The 17,296-nt window shown below is 38.2% G+C and overlaps 1 protein-coding gene across 10 annotated transcripts in view; it reads left to right on the top strand.

The window, feature by feature from the left end:
* DLG1 (discs large MAGUK scaffold protein 1) overlaps window positions 1-17,296 on the top strand; it is a 143,804-nt gene that overhangs the window by 27,494 nt on the left and 99,014 nt on the right. The window lies entirely within an intron of this gene.

Consider the following 17,296-nt stretch of genomic DNA (forward strand, 5'->3'; position numbering starts at 1 on the left):
TCTAGCCTGACAAGTGTGAAAAAACAATTGTTTTGTACCATTTTTATTTCAAAATACTGAGAAGCATCCTGCCTGGACTGCACCAGAGCAGTATCAGTGCGGTCCAGTCCTTGGTTCTGACAGTAGCCAAACTCCAGTATTTTGGGAGAGGGGAAATGATGTATCAACCTGTTACTAACGGAGAAAGATGAATGTTTTTTTCCTAAGTTGTCAAACTCAAGTTGTGAGACCTCAGTAAATTCTGGGTGAACTGCAAGGTGCCTGACCACAGGAGCACAGCTGCAGCCAGCATGGCTGAAGTGGGAAAGGTGACACTGAGTTTGTGGGATACCTGCAGCTTTCCTCACTTGGTTGTACATTTCACTGTAAGTCAGTCCCATTGTTTTCATAGTCAGTTTTTAGAATTTGCCTCAAATTAATTGTGTGGAATCTGCTTAAAGCAGAGGCAGCATCAGCTTACACCAGGTCACTTAAGGCTTTGATTAGGTTTTGTAAACCTTCTCAGCCTGTATCAATCTAAAGTTGTCTCTCTTCCTGCTGTGCACAAGGGCCAAGTTTCTCCTGTGTCTCCTCTTAGACAGGAGAAGGCTGTTAGCAGCTCCTGCCCAGTGCCTTTCTCTGGGTTGAGCAAGCCCAGTCCCCTGAACCTTTCTTCATTGTGCTTCAGCCAAGTGACCACTTCGGTGGTTTTCCAGTGTACTTGATCCTATATTCCAGGTCTAACAAGTGTTTGGAGAAACATAAAGAGAGGTTGCAATGAAAGTTTGAACCTTCTGTGTTATGTACTGTGCGCATAAAACTTGAAAGCTTCAATGTTGGTAGGAAATAAAATGTGAGAGGCAATTGCGTGAAAATAGAAACAATTAAAAGCTAAGCTTTTGTGTATAAATTTGATGGAGAAATTACTTGGTGTGCCCAAAGGAATTTGCTTTCTTAAGTGGAGGAACAAAATACAGAATTATGAATTTAAAATTGTAGATAAGATGTAAATGAGTTATATGGGAAATTATTACTCTGAAAATTTGAGAAATACTTTTAATACTTAATAGTACACAACAGCCCTTCCAAGTTGGCACATGTGAATGATGTGTCATCATGGGTTTTGGCCAAGGACTTCATTTTGCTAACATTCCATGTCCTCACTAAAATCAATTTGCTTTACAAGCATATTTGATTGATAAATCATAGTCATCTAGTGAGCCAGCTGAATAGTGCTAATAGTAAATCACTTGACTTTGGTATGTCATCTGGTCACAGTGTTGAATAAAAGGGTGCAGAATCAGTCATAAAAGCTTTGGGAAGTGAAAAAAAATGGTGCAGCTCTAATGTTGGCAGCATCAGCAGATGGTATGATATTGCTCTTGCACGTAAGCTTGACGTATAATGCAATGCCAAAGAAACAGCTGCCTACTAGATGGCTGGGAAGTGTCAAAATCAAGGATGGTTGTTTGCAGTTTAAAGGATTGGCCAGCTTTCTTGTGGAATAGGAGACCAAGTGTGTGAGGAATGTTTGCCATATTGGGCTTAAAGGGTATTTGACAAAACCAGTGAGGAATACAAGCAGAGAATACTGAGTTTGTGGTCATGCCAGGAGAAACAATGCCCCAACTGCCTGTATTTGTGGTTGTGAACAGCTCTTTAAAAAGCTGAAGTTTTAATATATAGAATAAACTTTGGCAGGGGGTCATGTTTCTAATCTGGTGGTTAATTCTAGAGGTTGTAACTAAAGAAATTAAGAAATACTGTATTTTGGATTCTGTGGATGGAACTGAAAGTGGCTTCTCTGAGTTTTGAAGATAAATATGTTTGAAAGTGATAACTGATGGCACCAAGTGTGATGCAGGTAGTAGAGAGTGATGATGAAGGAAATGATGAAGAGACTTGATATGCAAAATCTGGAAAGCTGTATGAGAAAGTATGAGAAAATAGACTAACTGAAGGCAAATTATTAGTAGAAGTTTACGGTCTTACCATGTATTGATTACAAGGATATAATATGCGTTCTGCATTTAATGTCTTTCTAAGGGGATTCGCTGGATTTCAGAGTTCTCTTGCTGTTAACATGTTATTTGGTATTTTCCCAACCAACAGCAGTTAAGACTCAAGAACTTCCTGAGCCAGAGGCACTTTCTCTATAGTATTCTTTGGCTCTCCCTTAAGTGGATTATCTAGTCTCATCAAAATGCACATAGAATACAAAACAAAGGTATAAATCTGTGGCGTTTGCTTCTATGACAGAGCATCTTCTAAGATAATCTTTGTTTACTTGTGTTTGCTTGCTCTTTCTAAATGGCTGCAAGTATACAGGGTCATTTAATTGATAGCCCAGAAGTTATTAGGATTGTGCAGTTATTCATGCAGGCATCAGTGATGTTTTTATTTGTTGAAGTTTGTGTGCTTGGGGAAACTGGATACCATGCACTTGAGATGTTTATATGAAGCTGATGAATCTTAGATGAAGCTCTTGTATCGTTATGTGTATTTGTACTTATTTCTCCTTCTGTTTTGAATGTAAAAGCTGCTAATTAATACTAGAAATAAGTGACAAATCAGTTATATTTGGTTATTGCACCAGGCACTTGGACTGTATCTGAAAACATGGTGTGGAATATGTTTAGGCTGGAGATGCTGAATACAGTAGTAAAAAGAGGAGAATAACTTTCTGAAATCAGTCCTACAAATAAGACCCCTTCAAAGCATTTTTACAACTCCATTTGCCTGCCCAGAACTGTGTGGGTTTATTTCAGAGCTGATGATCATAACCTGACTAATTTTCCAGGTAGGATTAATGACAGCAGAGTGGTGAAACATTCATTCCTGATCACTTTTGCTTTGCTGTCCTTGTTTACTATAGGAGAGGAATTCAATCTGTGGCTTCATGAGTAACAGTGAAACCCAGTTGCTGCTACTGAGAATGTTTCTACCCCTTTTTGTTCAATGCTCGCCTGCTAGGAAGCTGGTAGAACTTTGTGTGCTTTTCTGCTGCCTATGGAGTGAAAACAGCTCATGGAAAAGTCAAACAAGCACTAGACCTATGGAAAGATAGCTGCTGGGATGGAGGGTTAACTGTTGAGCAGTTAAAGTGACTCATGCCTGTGAAAAGGCAGGTAAAATAATAAGACTTCACAGCTCAACACTTTTGGAAGGAGAAGGTGAGAAGAACAGTGATTCTCTCTGCAGCAGAATCAAACTGTTTGCTCAGTTTGGCTGCTGCTCATGGAACTGGACCCTTAGAGAGAACAACTTTGGCATAGTTTCCTGCTGTAATGAAAACAGTGGGAGAAAACAGTGGGTGAATAAATGTAGGGTTGTTCGTAATTGGGCATATGGTCTCCAACACGATTCCTTCAGTAGACAGAGCTATTTAGATTTCTTGATGGCAAAAACCCCAAAAGGCTTCCTCTCTTATTTGAAGTGAGATTTCAGGATGGCTGAGCTCACTGGCTGATTATCTGGTATGCTGCTAGTCAGATTTGTTTTACTAGCCAGCACTGTGCCTGATCACTTCTTTTGTCAATGCAGTGCATTGCACCAGGGCTTTGTTAACATGAGGGGTGTTTTTGCACTTTATTTGAGGCTTAATCATAGTCTGATGTTTTGTCAGGGGATATTACTCATACTTTCATAAGTGGGAATAACATTACTTGAATCTCATTCCTAGGACTGGTATTTACCAGACCAGAAAAAGTAAAATATTAAAAACATATTCAGGTGGAGACCATCACAATTTAAAGGATATTCAGCCTTGTTAGGTTTGTGTGTTTTTAAGATATGTTTCTTTGAACACCATACACATCTTGGTTTGGAGGAGGGAAGGACACACTTTAATGAAATTCTAATACATACTAAAAGTATAACTGAGAACTGCTGTCTTAAAGGTCAGTGTGGGCAGGAATCATCAGCATTTTCTGAATTCATCTAAATGCCCAACAGAGAATGAACAGGCCTTGGGGGGTTTTAGTGACAAACCCATATTGCCTGGAAGAATGGTTCCCCACCCTCCACACTGTGAAAACATTAGAACAAGAATTACTTCCTTCTTTTAGTCTTTGTGCTCTAACAGTGACTTTACTTGTGCCCACAATTAACATATGTTGAGGACATTTTTGCTCTTTCCTTGTCTTGGCAGGGCTTCATGTGCCAGCCACCATTCACAGATCTCTCAAATGTGCCATTGAGATGGAGCACCACTGCAGGGAATTCTCATTCCTCTGTGGCCATTCTTTTTTGCCTGTTGGAAAAAATGTGTGGTAGTTACATTTACCCACCTGCATTTGGGGTGCCTTTATTACCTGTTGAAGACACCACTGCTGAGGAGCGCTTTGCTTGCATGTTGTGCAGGTGACACACCACTTGCACATCTTGTATCTCAAGCTCCAGAGCTTTTCTCTTAAGCAGACTCCAAAGGCTCTTCTGACTTGGGCTTTCCAGCTGCCCAGCTGCTGGCTTGGTGACATGTGGTAGCACTGAATCTGGGATGGAACAGTCCCCTCTTGCAGTGTCGCACTTCAACTTTGTTCATCTATATAATAGCTCTGTTGAAGTCCTTAGACTGTTATAATGATGAATTTGGTCCATTTTTCTCCTGTAATTAAAAGAGCCTTTCACTTTTGTACACACATTATTTCTTTGGAAATATGCAGTAATGCAAAAGTGTGCACATTTGACTTGTAGTATATTCCTGTATGTTTTTGTAAGTGTTTTACCCAAAAGGAGACTTCTTTCATGTTCTTCAGTCTGCTATTTTTCTATTTGGAAAAAAAAAAACCAAACCCAAAACCAAGCTGTTCATATGTGGTAAAATGCAACTATTAATCACGTGACTGAGTCTGAAAGATCTACTTTGGTTGCTTTAGCTTTAGTTTAGTTACTTCAGGTACAATTCTCCTCAAAAAAACCTCCAGACTCAACATGAAGAAGAAACTTCTGTCATAATTTAGCAGTGCAAAGTGATGCTGCTGCTGCAGTTCATTCTAAAAAGAGTCCTCAACCAAATCACCTTTCTGCTATTTGTAATTAAATTCTATAATAACAGTTACTCAAGAAGGCTACTCAGTTACTCAAGGAGGACTGTTTTATTACATGAAATCTTTCTCAGCTTCTGAGTGTCATCTTCCTTCAGGCTAAGGAAATGGCTGGGGAATACTTAGTTAACTTAGTGATCCAACTAAGTAGTTAACTGAGTAGTTAACTTAGTGATCTATTATTAATAAATGCATCTTAAAAGCTGTTTGTAGAAATTTTCCTGGAAATAAACGTCACTTGTATGCTGAGAAATGGATCAATTTCTTTATTTCCTAACTTCCTAATAGGTTGTCTACAGGATCTGATGTCCACAGCTGGTTTTAGGCCAGGAACTATAATTCAGGTGACTAGAAAGAAGTCTGTAGTTGGGCTAGAAGCTGCATGGTCTTTATAACTGTGTTCCTGAACTTATTTTGATTGATTGAAATACTCTTTGGAGACCATCAGGGTATTCAGAGGAGATGGAAAAGTTCTGTTTTACAGTGTTATATAAGAGCCACTGCAAATTGCTCATACACAGCTGGAAGTACTGTTAGAGTGGTGAGGGAAGTGCTGTCTGGGAAGGAGGGAGGTGGGGGGAAGATGGAAGAGTTAGTCTTGATGACTTGGAGAATATGTTTCCAAACCCAAAAGATGGTAGTGACTTTTCAAATGAAATGATGCCAAAATGGGAAGATTAAGAATTAAGCCAAAATGAATTAAAGCTGGAAATCAAAAGGATCCTTGCTGCTAAAGTAATTAGTTATTAAAAGTCTTTTATAACAATAATGTAGATAACACAAGCACATTATGATGTAGCTAGATGATTTTAAAGATCATAATAAATTGTTTATTATGTATTTAGGTTGTGTGAGAGACCTAGCAGAAAAATCTCTCTTGCTTTGCATTTTGAATGAAAAGCTTCAGATTGGGTTGGATCCAAAAATGAGGATTTTTAGTCATCTCAAATCCTTTAAGCACCGTTTGTAGCATATTCTAATGTATCTCTACTGTCACAGGGATTGTAAAAGTATATATCTGATAGCTCTAAACAGGAAAGTTAATTTCAAAAGAGGATTGTTTCTACTCTGTGACTGTTAACTGGCAATATGAAAACCTTTACTTTTTCTACCACTAATTAAAATGTTTCTTCATCTGTTCATCTAGGGACTCAAATAAAAATTAGGTTTTGTGCACCAGCTCACCAATGTACTGCAGTTTATAACCAGCACGTTGAAACAACTTGGGCACCAGATTGTGACTGTAATGAAGGAAATTAAAACCTTTCTGATAGTATCAACTTGTTTTTTATCTGGTTTTGTTTTTAGTTCAGATCTGATGCTTGGATGTCATAGTGAATTTTTTGGTCTTTGTAGAGAGTGAAGTGTGCTTCTGTAAAACGAAGACTTCAGAAGCAGGAATATACTCTCATCTTTAGTGGTTTGCTTTCTTACCTTTAAATGCTGCTGTTGCAAGCAGGGAAGTGCTTTCGAGTGGCAGTGGAGAGCTGCTGCCCTCTGCTGTGTTCAGTGTGCTTTGCTCAGGTTAACAAACCAGGACAATGCCGGGATCTCCTGCTGAGGATTTGCAAAGCTTCCTTATCCCTCTGACATTTGAAGTATGTGAGGATGTTCTCTTGAACGGTAGAAAGAAATGAAGTGTTAACTTACAGACTACAGAGCTGATATGAATTTGTTGGTGTGCTGATCATGAAGCTGTAAAATCATGTTGATATTACATTTTTTTTATATCCCCAACTTATTTTGGGAATTCCTTCATACAGCTAATATTTATCCACATCCCTAATATAAATATATGCATGTGGCAATTTTAATTAAAATTGGATTATCCCAGCCCTCATTAGCCTAGGTAATGAATTTCAGTAATATGAGAATGGGCAACATGAAACCATTTTTATTTTGGTGATCACTGCTTTTTTCTAAGGAATGTCTGAGAGGGCTTTTGAAAACTCTGGCAAGTATTGTTTGTATCTCTTCCTTTCTTAATTTAAACTTGTGTGTCCTCAGCAATCCAAGTGCTATGGAAGTGACTCCAGCTCTGTGTGATGACTTCCCTTATAGCATCAAAAAACCCATACAAGGAATGTGAAAACTTTCTTGCCTGCATTCTGTGTTGTATGGCATTTTTAGACACTGCCTGGCACTGCAGTGTCTAAAAATGCAGTGTGCAAGTGCATTCAGCTTTTTGTCATTTTCATTCCCTTTGCCTTTCCCCTTTCTGTTTTTCCCGTTTGTTGTTATATCAGCATTTCTTTAACCAAATAACTATTCCCCAATGCCTAGGGGAAGCCTTGAGTTGAGCTGAATCTCAGATGTTCTGGTAATAGGTGATACAAATTGAATCCTTCAGAGTACAATTACACCTTAAAAATGGAGTTGGACTTGTGGGTAAGCTTTGTGGATTCCTTCCAGTTATGACTGGTAATTCATCTTAAGATATTAGGAAAAAATTCATCTTAAGATATTAGGTTAGATATTAGGAAAAAATTCTTCAGGGAAAGGATGGTTGGGCATTGGAATAGAGTGGCCAGGGAAGTGGTGAAATCACCATCCCTGGAAGCGTTCAAAAGGCACATGGATGCTGTACTTGGGGACATGGTTTAGTGGTGAACATGGTAGTGCCTGGTTAATGGTTGGACCTGATGAACTTCGAGGTCTTTTGCAGCTCTAATGATTCTATTTGATGATTGTAATGAAGGACCAGTGCCCATTTCAGTTGCTGTCCTACTCCACCAGGCAGTGTATGAAAGTTTCCTGAGATAGTCGTCACAGTTACACATTTTTATAAGACTTTGGTTTGTTCATTTGCTCTTTTCCTTTATTTGATATCCTTGGCAATGAGTTCTGTGGTACTTTCTTTTGTTTGCTTTCTAATGTCTGCTGGGTAATTTAATTGTCTGCTAATGCCTGTGTTGTCTTAAATAGTTAGTAGTTGCTTTTTATATGTCTTTTCTATGCCATTCATCTTTTCAAAGATTGAGTGTTATGTTCCCAACTCAGCTGTTTGCTTTATAAGATGAAGAGCTTTGTCAATTAAGTCTTCTCAAACAGAAGCCACTGAGTATCTTTATCCTTGATGTTATTCCCTGTAATTTTTCTTATTTTTGTGGCTTTTATCAGATGAGATGATCAGAAATGTTTCCAATAGGCAAGATTTATGATTCTCTCAAAATTATACAGAAAAGTAATACTCTCTGGTTTTCTTTCTTTTTTTTTTTCTGATCTAATAGTTTTGCTCCACTTGATGGTTTAAAAACCTTTCTATAATTTTTGTTGAGGTGCTATTTTCTAGGTGTTTTAAAGGCAACAGACGGGAGGAAGAAGTGGAGAATGACCTACATTAGCTATAACATGTCACATTTACTCAGGTATTTGGGTCCTAACTGAAGTAATTTCAAAGCTGAAGTAGGGTGCTATTTTCTGTAGCATCTTGCATCTTGCTAAAACATACTAAAAAGAAAAACTCTGTTTTGAACAGTTGTGCAATTAGTTTGCCAACAGCTGCTGGTGTTTTTTAAGGACTGGTGCCTGTGTTGCCCTAGATTCCTGCTGAAATGCTGTGTTTAGAAACATGTATTAATATGCAGGAGCTCTGGGGTCGATAAGTAGCATTGAGTCCAGGATGATGATTTTAAAGTTTGCTTGTGGTCAGGGAAATGCCACTTGGTAATAATAAAGTATTTAATGCATCACTACTTGAATTCTTAGCTAAGTTTGGTTCTAATTTGACAATAATTCTTACTGTTAGAATAATTATTTTATGTTAACAAGCATTTAGTAATTCAACCTGCTATAAGAAAATGTGATTTGAGATTCCTTTGTGGAGCTCAAGTTCAGATCAAGTAACAGTCACCACACTTCTTGCTTAAGCTGTTCTGTCATGGTGATTAAGTTGTAATTAGTGGTTTCAGCTTTTACAGTTATAACCTTCACTCCCTAACTCTATTTTTCAGCTTAATTAAGTTATTTTCTCCTTACTTGCAAGTTCTGAAACTGTTACTGCACTGGTGACCGTATTAATGAGCGTTACATAGGAGAATGAATCTGCTAAAAGCAGCAGAAACACTTTGAAAAATACTTTTTAAAAACTGGAGAGAAGGGATACTAACTTATTAGCAGTGTCAATGCTACCCTAAATTGCTAATGGCTTCCCTTCAGCCTGCTGTCCCACATAAGTATTAGATGCATCTCAGTACAGCTATTATTCCCAGTACCAGTGCATGGATTTGTTTAGTCCTTGCTGCAGAACTCAGCACAGCTCCTTGTGCTTCATGGGCTGTCTTCTGGCCCAGAAATGTTCTGAAGTGTCTTGCATCGGCCACTTCAGCAGTGGAGTGTCACATGTTGGTTTCCTTGGGCTGTGTTTTGTGTGCTCATGCCAGCAGCCAGTGGAAATGCCGAGCAATAAAGGCCCCATTACCTGTCCCAGTACCTTCTCACAGCTGCCAGCCAGGCATGGTGCCATCAGTCACCTTTTGAGCCAGGTGGTCCAGCAAATTTTCAACCCAGTCTGTCTGCCCTGCCTGCTTCATGAGGCCCTGTCAGAAGCATTTCAAGATGTGGTCTCTGCCTGTCTGTTTTGTGCTTTCTTGGATCTCTCCCCTTTACCTTTTAGTTTCCCAGAAAGTGGCAGAAGAGTCAATGACCTGCAGACAGTAATAGCCTTCTTTATCTGTTCTCACTTAATAACAAAGTGTAAATCACCAGCACCCTTACCACCTGGATTGAGATGGCAATTGTAGTCCTTGCCTGTAAGATGATTTGCATTTTAAGATGGAGAAAGTGATGGAATTGCAATGAATTAAAACTGTGGGCTAGCAAATGCTTTTATCTATAGCAGTCAAAAAGTATCATTGTGAGTATATTCCCATCTAGAGGAAGGTGTCATCTCTGGTTTTGAAATGTTTAGATTCGATAGAATGATATAAGAAATAAACTATTGGCATTTCCCCTTTAAGCATTGTACCAACTTCGTTGTATGAAAAAGTCTTTTTGAAAACAATAGAACTTAGCGGCAGTCATCTGTGTACTCAAAATGTATGGCAGGTGTTTGAGCATCCACAGAACAGCACTGCTTTCTAGATTCTGTCCTGATCTCAGCAGGCTATAATTGATACGTGATCAGTTTTTTTCCTGATGTTTTGAAACCATCAGGACTAGAGGACTGAGTTGCGTTTGTCTCTGGGAACAACCTTTTCACTGCCAGCAGGGGAGTTAAAAACACCCACTGTTACTAGTATTGTGCAAGCACTTCATCTCCTGGCCATGAGAGGTTGTTAGCCTCATCTCTGTTCTGCTCTGCTGCTTTGATGTAGCACCAAATATGTCAAATTGCAGTCTCTTCTTGATGGGGTGTTAAGCAAGCATGAGCAGCTATCAAGATGAATCTGGAGTAGTTTGAGGCTTCACCAGATAAAAAGCATGTATTAATATATTTTCTCTCACTCATTTTCATTTGTTTTTTTACCAGTCTGCCCTTATTTTTCCAGGGGAGGCACAGATGCTTTATTAATACTTTGTGAATTATTCAGCAGCAGATCTACTTTTTGTGGCTACTTTGCATGGACCATTTAGAAGGTATTCGACTACAGAAAACTGCTTCTCCTAAAGGGGCTTTTTCAAAAAGATAGGATAGGAGGACTCAGATTCTGAGCAATTCTACTGTAACTGAAGGATCTTCACATGTTATCCATACTGGAATAAACCTCAAAGATGTTGTCCCTCTTTCCTCCCATCACACTGCCCCTCCAATAGTTCCTGCATGACAGTCTTAATCATACCAGCCTTCTGTTTAAGCCCAATAGGTGCATAAGGAACACCCTGTTTTGGAGGATATGCTTAGCCTAGTCAGCCTGGGTCCTACAGGGAGCAGTCCAGAGTGTAATTACATCCTTGCTCCAGCCTGGTGTTGACACTGTGGAGAGGAGTTCCAGCTAATGGCTTGCTGGTGGATTTGATCTTTCCCACCGAGTATAGCCTTGAGAGTATAACCTTGCTTGGCTGATAATTATCACTTGAGATTAGAGTCCATCCACATCAAATACAGACTGGTGAAAGCTTCATTGAGGGTATGGGGAAGGGATGAGACAATGCTCTAAAACTTTTGGGTCTTTCAGAGGGATTTTTGTAGTTTATCAGTTTTATCTTTGTCATTCAGTGTCTGTTGTTCACTAGAAATCTTTTTGAGAGTTCCATGGAACCATTTAGGGCTGAATATGAATATAAATCCTTTTTTCTCCTGTGTGGACAGATGGAAGCAACACATCAAAGGCAACTTTAGATTAATCACAGACTTTGAGTGATTTCAGTAATGTTTTTTGAATGCAAAGATCTCATAGTTTTTAATTCCAAAGGAATTTTCAGGTCAGACTGGTACCAGGTTTGGCTAGGATGGAGTTAATTTTGCTCTCAGCAGCCCATATGGTGCTGTGTTTTAGGTTGTGACACACTGTTGACGAGCATGCCAGTGTTTTAGCTATTGCTGAATAGCACTCACACCGTGTCAGGGCCTCTTGTTTTCTCACTCTACTGCCCTGGCAAGTAGGCTGGGGGTGGACAAGAGGTTGTGAGGGGATACAGCTGGAGCCTCTGACCCAAACTGACTGAGAAGATACTCCATATATTTTAATATCTTGCTCAGCAATAATTTAGGAGGAAGTGGCTTTTGCTGCAGTTGGCCATTGATCTGCTGGTGGTTAGTGATTTGGCTTGCCTCACTTGTATATGTGGTTGTTTGGGTTTTGATTTTTTTAAAAATTATTTCCTCTTTCCTCTTTTTAATTATTTCCTCTTATTTATCTTGACATATGAGGTTTCTCCTCTTGACTTTGCCTTTGTGATTCTTTCCCTCATCCCTCTGGGAGAGAGTGAGTGAATGAGTGGCTGGTTAGGTGCTTACCTATCATCCAGGCTCAACCTACAATGGACTGTTTCTGGACATGTTAAATATGTTTGAAGCAATATAATACACTTTGATTTTAGGAATTTTGTGGTTGAATTGTATTGTAATCACAGTACAGTCAATTCAAAACACAGTAACTTTTTTCTTTCTCTCACTGAGATGTTGCCAATATAATGGAATAATTTTCTGCAGCGAATTTAACACAAAGTCAGATATTGTACACTGTCTTTATTGGATCAAACTTCAAGTATTGCAAAAGGAACCATTTATTTTCAGTCATTTCTTAGTCTGTATTGAAGGTGTTCTCCTGACTCTGGTGGTTTCTAGCTAGGAAAAAATAACGTTGAGTTTTGGCTTTCATGATAGTCATTGCTAGCCAATTCTGTGACCTCTCTCACTGTCAGGAACTTCTTGTGTGAAAACTAAAGACTTAAAGCGTGTTCCAGTAATGTTAAAATACTTTCAAAATATCAGAAGAAAAGGAAGATCTTTCACTTGGGGCATTTTAAATTCCAAAACACGAAATGGCTTCATGCCTGCCTTAAAAAACATGGCTACCTATAACTTTTTGTGCTACTGTTTCAATATAAGCTCCTATATAGCATTTTGCCAGATTTTCCCCCCTTTCCAATTCTTTTATTCCCCCCTTTCTCAGTATATAAATTCTGCTTGCTGTTGCTTAGGCAGCCTTACTGTTTTGCTTGTTTCCCCTTCCTTTGGTGGGGACCTTTTTGCATTAATTCCTATGCTTGCTGCCTACGTGTAAGAAACTTGCACGTGATGGATATCCTCAGAGACCTCTATCCCTCCAGTCAGTTTGGCTGAAGTTAAGCTGTAATGTTAGAATTACTAAGAGGAAGGAACTGACAGGTGAATGATATGATTAACTATCTTTGAAATCACACTTGGAATATGTAGGACCTCTATGCAGTGGTAATTGTCAGGAAAGTCTGTTATTCATGAAGTTTGTTGTCTGAACGCTCTTCAGTCTGTCACCACATATTTTGAAGCCTGATTATTTTTGCATATAGAAGACATGATAATGCAGACACCTCTGGGTTTTTTCTCCAATGTGGCATTATATTTTCCTCCTCTGTTTTGGACTGAAAAGAACTCCAAAAGCAAGATTATACAAATGCCCATAGTGATGTTCACTCATTTGGGAAGGGAAACAATTTTGTCTGTGTTTTGGCTTGACTTATCAAGGCTTATGAAGGACCTCATTGGAGTGATGTCCCAGATCTGTCTTATATGTAACAATTTAAGACTTGGAATAAACTCGGAGAAAAATCACAAACACCCACTGAAAAGTTTCTATTCATAGGACCTATTCTGGGCTTAAATGCCATTGCAGGGCAAGTTTAAAAAAAAAAACAAAAAAGGCAACTATTAATCAGATTCCTCTTTCCAAATAACATTTCACTTTCCTTCTGAAGTTAATGAGACTGTGGTATACTTCAGTGTTTTGGAAACTTAAGACACAGACAGCTGTATTTTGCAAATTTTGTATATGAGACTATTAAGCTTTTTAAAAAGGAAGATGCACATCAGCATCCTGAACTGGAGGTGCAGCTATGGCTGCTGGTTTAACTCCTGCAAACGTTTACCTGCCAAACTCACAAAAAGATGTCTCTAAACTATGGAGAGCTGTTAAAGATGCCCTTTAGAAGGGGAATTTCAGCTCTCAGTGTTTTGAGCATATAAACCTCTTTGCCCGAAAGAATGGTGCAAATGATGTTTTTGGCAGTTTAGCAGCATGCAGGAACAAGCAGTACATTTCTTGGCTACTCTCTCAAAACTGGCTTGGATGGTCATCTGATACTTCAGGGAGCAAGAACTGCAGAGCCAGAGAGTTTCCTGGTGCTGATGGATGCAGTTTGCACCAGACATCAGTTGTTCTCAAACTAGTGTTCAGATTTCATTTGCCTTATAGAAAGTGCTTATAAAATTACTACTTCTTGAGTAAGAAAGCATTACAGACATTACATTAGAGCTCTGTGCTAGTATGGGGTAATCTTAAACCAGCATCCAAGCTTTTTTGCAGACCTTTATAATTTTGAAATTCTGTGTTCTCTTTGAAGACCTTACAGACTACAATTATGCAAAGGAGAGGATAAAATAAATTTATTAGATTTCAGTAATGGTTTTTATTTTTTTAAATTGGATTGTATTACAGATCCCAGAAGTGTACCAGCTCAGGCCTCTGGGGAAGGGGCACCTAAGCCTGAGTTCCACCAGTTTGACAGGTGCCTGCAGTGGTACTTAAGGGACACCTTCAGTCTGAAGAATTATGAAGCCTTTTCCCCTTTGGTGTGGCAGTTTGAACAGTTGGTACATTTGTTGTGTTAGACCTTCACTACTCATTTCATTAAATGTCCAGGTTGTGCTGCCTATGAGATTGCTGTTTCCTAAAGTGTGTTGTATTGAGGATACAGGTGGAACACATGGATCGATGACAGTGGTACTGCTTGTGTTCAAGCAGAAATAGTTGGCAAGTGCTGAACTGAAGCATTACGTTTCTATGAAAGTCTTATAGTGTATGTTTTTTTGATGCTGTATAGCTCTTGTTTCTCTCTATCCCATATTCTTAGTGCTCAGGGAGACTTGGAAGTAGGAGCTTTCTTATTTTACGATAACAAAATTAGTCTTGCTCACTAATTGAAGATCATAATGAGGTGGGTATTTTTATTGTGCATGTGGGAGCCATACGTAAAGATGGGTTATTGCCAAGTAAACATTCAAACAAAACCTGAAACAAAGACCATTTATTTTTTGTAGTGTTTTTGTTAGGATTAAACTAGTTGTTTTCATTCAGAACACTTTTTGAGGAAACATGGAAATGGTGAGCTCTGACTGTAGGAGTTCAAGCTTTTATGTGATAATACGAAATACAGACTAATAAATTGGGAATGAGTAGTGATAGGTAGTTAAGGAGTTAAGGTCATATTCTTCTAATTAATGGCTTAGTCACTGTGTTAATACATTATTTTTTATGTTTTGAAATGTTAATTCAACCTTCAATTTGAATCAGAGCAATAATTAAGTGTGCATATGTTTCTTCAGAGCTCAAAAGTAGACTCTGAAATGTTCTGTTTCATGTGCTTCTCAATATGAGAACATAAACCTTTCTGAAATATGAACATATAGCATGTTAACAACTGTTTTTTTTAAAAGCTTTTGAACACAATTGTTTTGAACAAGTGAAACCTTCATTATGGTTAAATCTCATGATTTAGTCAGCAAAATATGTAAAAATATATTTTAATTTTATAAGCTTAAATATTATATTTTTAAGCTTGTGGGCAGGCAAATGTGTAAAAAATTTCATCTTTGTATAAAGGTCAAGATGATTTTGTAGTGTAACCAATTTATTTATCTATGGCTGCAAATATATGGCTGAAAGATTCAGATGTTTTATGTGGTCTTCATCAGCAATGTAGATGTAATTGCCTGAAGTTACTTAAGCTTTCTCTTCTTTATTGTATCTTACTGATGGAATCCTTTGTGGATGTGTAGACTGTATCTTCCTCTTATTGATTCTTCTATGCCCATGGCACATTAGAGCTTATATTTTCTGCATCACAAAAAGCTATTTCTGCAACATTCAAGAACTGCTTTTGGCTCTTTGACTTTATTTGTTGTCATGAAATTGCCATGCATTTGTGTGTTATTTCAGTGAGAAATTATGTTATTACAATGTGATTAGAGCTACGGAAGTAAGATGGATTGTTGATCCATGGTGCACAGAAAAGGTTGTTTTGTGGGATAGGAACGTTGCTGTGTTTAGCACGAGACAGCACTCTGTGCCTGTGTTCCTTCCCCATGTGCATTGCTCCATGTGTGCTGATGGAGTGGTGTTTAGATGTGCTCAGCCCTGTTTCTTCACTCAGGAGCCTATTTACTGTGAGCCCCAGCAGCAGAAGGGACATAAATGGGTTTTAGGTTCCTCTGTCATCCTGTTCTACTTAGATTGCCCTTGGATATTCTTGCAAGAAAAATGTAATCTAACTCATCTAGACAAAGAAGGTGCATTTTTGTTTTTTACACTCTTTGTTTCTTTTTCTGTGACAATTGAGTGTTAGATTTTTTCCTTTGGTCCTGTTCATATTACTGCACTCACATGCAGAAGATGATCTACTGCGGGAAATCATGTCTAAGGCTATTTGGTGAAAAATTGTAGGTCACAGCACATGGTGGAAAGAAAACTATGCTTATTAATATGGAAATACTGTCATCGGTAATCCTTGGAGAGTCTACCAAGAACGAGGTCCTCATGCAAATGAAGTTTATTTTGAGGTTTACTGTGGGCTGAGTTACACATTTTTTCTCCAGACATCTTGCCTTAGTTTTGGTTTCATCAATCTGCACATTTATATAAAGATGACTGTCTCAGTATAATTCATGAAGTTACTAGTTTCTGAGCTGGAAGTGTGGATGCAATTTTACACTACACTAAACTTGCTATCTCAGGGGGTGCTTATCAGGTAAACCAAAGGAACTAAAAGGGAAATGACAAAAAGCTGCTACAGGTATAAACTTAAGTGAACAGTCTTGTCCTAAATTCTTTACAATACTGCTTAATGCAATAAAAAATAGAAATGATAGCTAATGTTATTTTATTGAAGTTTTTTGCAAAGGCAAATTAGTTTATGGTGCAAGAGCAGACTAATTGCAGAGGGGCATGTTTTGGATCAAATTCTGTAATACAATTTATAAAAATACATAAATAGATTGAAATCCTGCAGAGACCCCTTGACTTGTAAAAAAGGAAATAAAGTTTGAATCCCATAGGGCTTGATTAAAAAACAAACACCAAACAATTTTAGAAATTTTAGACTTGTTAGCACATAACAAAGAACAACAAATTCTAAGAAGACTGACAGTATTTACCTCAGTTCTAAGTAAAAAATCTTTTTGTCTTCAACTGTTTCAAGTGTTCACATGAGCAGTTGTTTGAAATGCTTTACCAAGAGCTCTTCATAATCAAATCAATGCATAGTCCAGAGTGTTCATGACTTCATAGTGAGAAGAGGGAAAACCAGCAGTTTCTGATTTCATTGTGTTGAAGCTGGAGAGCATCCGTGTATTTCTGTAGCTGTTTCTTTATTACTTTTGGTAGACCATTAGGAATTTTATTCAGCAATTAAAGACATTTTTTTTTGACGTGTCAAATAACCTTGAATTTTTAATGTTTGAAAACGAGGATTAAATATCCCAGAGCCATTCATTTTGTGGTCTGCTGACACTTCCTTGAAAAAGCTAGCGTAAATTGCAGATCAGCAAATTCCCTGCTGTTAAGCTTACGACGTTCCCCGGTTTTATAATTCCACCCAGCTGATTTTCAAATGGGTTTTCACATGCTCATTGGTGC

The sequence above is a fragment of the Lichenostomus cassidix genome, chromosome 9 (genome assembly GCF_008360975.1).
Source record: "Lichenostomus cassidix isolate B80296 chromosome 9, HeHo_3.0, whole genome shotgun sequence".
Classification (NCBI taxonomy): Eukaryota; Metazoa; Chordata; class Aves; order Passeriformes; family Meliphagidae; genus Lichenostomus; species Lichenostomus cassidix.